Raw genomic sequence first — 2,874 nt, 5'->3', positions numbered from 1 at the left:
ATATTGCAATATTATTTATAGACCATAACAACTTGATTATTCTATACCACCTAACTTTACACACCTACTAGTTCCAACTGCTCCTTTCAAATTGGAGTCATGCCAAATATTCTGGGTTCTCTTATATTTCATATTCTCTCAAAGTCTAATCTTCAATAACAAACACAATAAGAATGCTGAAGATAAAACAATTTCTAGGCTGGAAACAAATATGTTAATATTGTGGGTTTAAAGGGTTTGAAATATTTCATTATCTTATTTCTAAAATGTCTAGGATTATATAATAAAATCACTAACCTACCTTCATGGGGCATTTTACCATTTCAATTGTTCTAAGGCTACTAGATTAAAAAAGTAATTGGCAAGATGCAGATATATATCGGTCATGTGTTAGAAATTTACCAAGGCACCAGAGACCACTACACTGATTTACCTGAGCAACTATGAACATATGGAGTCATTTCTTATAGCCATGCTCTATGCTCTGTCTTCCACGTGAGCAAAGAATTTCAGACAAACACATGTAATTTAGAATTTAGTTTCATAACTTAGTGCCTCATACCTCCCAAAACCAATTTTTAAATTTTAAATTATTTGATTATTTTTGTAACTGTTTCAAATTTTATCATCTAATTTAGATAGATGAAATTCTACATAACAGTTTATTTTAACTCACATACATATACCCATGCAAGCATGCACATACATGACATACAATTAAGATATTTGTTGCATGATTAGAGTTAACCAGCTTCTACAGTAACTTAACTAGATGTTAACAGTTGTAGTCATTTTGATTTTATTTGACGATAATATTTGTTCTATATTCTATCATTGGTCTCATTGGCAATACATTTGTATTTATAAAACTGTCAATACATATATGCAATACACCCTGGAGAAATATATCAAAATAAAATTCGCAGGAGCAAGGAGATGCCTTTATTTTGTAAAGTGGGAGATATTAGGGAAGGGGATGTGGGAAAGAAGAGCCTATAAACATATTTAGGTCAATTCTCAGTCAAATTGATTTACTATTAAATTAAGGCAGGACTTAATTTACTATGTACAATGTACAATGTACATGAACAGAGGACCAAATAGCAAGATTAGTAAAATAAAAGGGAATGTCCACTGCCTGTTGAAAGAACTATGTTGAAATGATTCAGATCAACACTATATATCTCTGCATAAAATATATCAATTTGGTAATAAATGATCTTTATTTCATAGTCAACATGTTCTTATATTTTTCAATTGCATGTCTACTATGCCTTCACATAAGTTCAGAGACTGCATTGCATCTGTGTCCTCCATGCAGCTTTTACAAGTCCAAAATTGGGATATGTATTCTTCCAGTGGCTTTTCTGCTAATCCTATCTTAATGACTAGCACTCTGCTTTGATTGTGTCTACTTAGCAAACTTCTGCTTATATACCATGAACTACTTGAGGAAGGAGTTTGTGATTGGCTACCACATATCTGTAAGAGGAAATATAACACTGAAATATAGTAATCAAAATTACTTATTAAGTGAGAAAATTAAATTTAATCATTCCATAAATGTATTTAATTACATATTCATTTCAATTAAACATCATCAAACATCCTATAAGGAACCTCCAATCCTACTTACAGTTGGAAATAAGTATAGGGTGGTGCAAAAGTAATTGCAGCTTTGGACCATGAATTTTAAATCATTATAACTAAGCTGAAACATATCTTTATTAAGCAAAATAGGAAACATTATAATCAACACATTTTGCCAATAAGAAATGTTTGTTTATTCCTGTGGGGTAAAAATCCAGGCTTTGGGATTTGACAAACTCTTGGAAAGCATTTTCTGCATCCTGCTGGTTGTGGAAGCATTTTCCCTGTAAAAAGTTGTCCAGATGCTTGAAGAAGTGGTAGTCAGTTAGTGAGAGGTCAGGTGAATATGGCAGATGAGGCAAAATTTCCTGGCCCAATTCATTCAACTTAAGAAGCATTGGGTTAGGGTGTTGTGGAGTAGAGTTGGGCCCTTTCTTTTGACCAATGACTGCTGCAGGTGTTGCAGTTTTTGAACCATCTCATTGATTTGCTGAGCATACTTTTCAGATGTAATAGTTTTGCCTAGATTCAGAAAGCTGTAGTGGATCAGACCGGCAGCAGACTAACAAACAATGACGATGACCTCTTTATGGTACAAGTTTGGCTTTGGGAAGTGCTTTGGAGCTTCTTCTTGGTCCAACCAGTGAGCTGGTGGTTGCCGCTCATTGTCGTATGAAATCTACTTTTTGTCACACATCACAATCCAGTTGAGAAATGGTTCGTTGTTGCATACAAGAAAAGAAGATGACACTTCAAAGCGATGATTTTTTTTTTTTTATTTTTGGTCAGCTCATGAAGCACCCACTTATCGAGATTTTTCACCTTTCCAAGTTGCTTCAAATGCTGAATGACCATACAATGGTCTGTGTTGAGTTCTGGAGAAACTTCTCATGTAGTTATAAGAGGATCAGCTACAATGATTGCTCTCAATTGGTCGTTGTCAACTTCCAATGGCCGGCCATTGCACACCTCACCTTCAAGGCTCTTGTCTCCTTTGCAAAACTTTTTGAACCACCACTGTACTATATGTTCATTAGCTGTTCCTGGGCCAAATGCATTGCTGTTGTTGCGAATTGTCTCCACTGCTTCGCCACCCATTTTTTCAACTTGAATGAGACAATTGCTTGAATTTGCTTTTTGTCTAAAATCATTTCCATAGTCTAAAATAAATATAAAATAAACAGCAAGTAATATCATTATCAAGAAAAACATAAAGAAAGAAATGCACATTGAAATGATGTATAATAACCACATTTATTTAAGAATGTCCTCCAATATCAAACA

Source organism: Propithecus coquereli, unplaced genomic scaffold (genome assembly GCF_000956105.1).
Source record: "Propithecus coquereli isolate 6110/MARCELLA unplaced genomic scaffold, Pcoq_1.0 Scaffold97, whole genome shotgun sequence".
In the NCBI taxonomy this organism is placed as follows: Eukaryota; Metazoa; Chordata; class Mammalia; order Primates; family Indriidae; genus Propithecus; species Propithecus coquereli.
The sequence above is the reverse complement of the archived record's forward strand: the minus strand, read 5'-3'. Positions refer to the sequence as shown.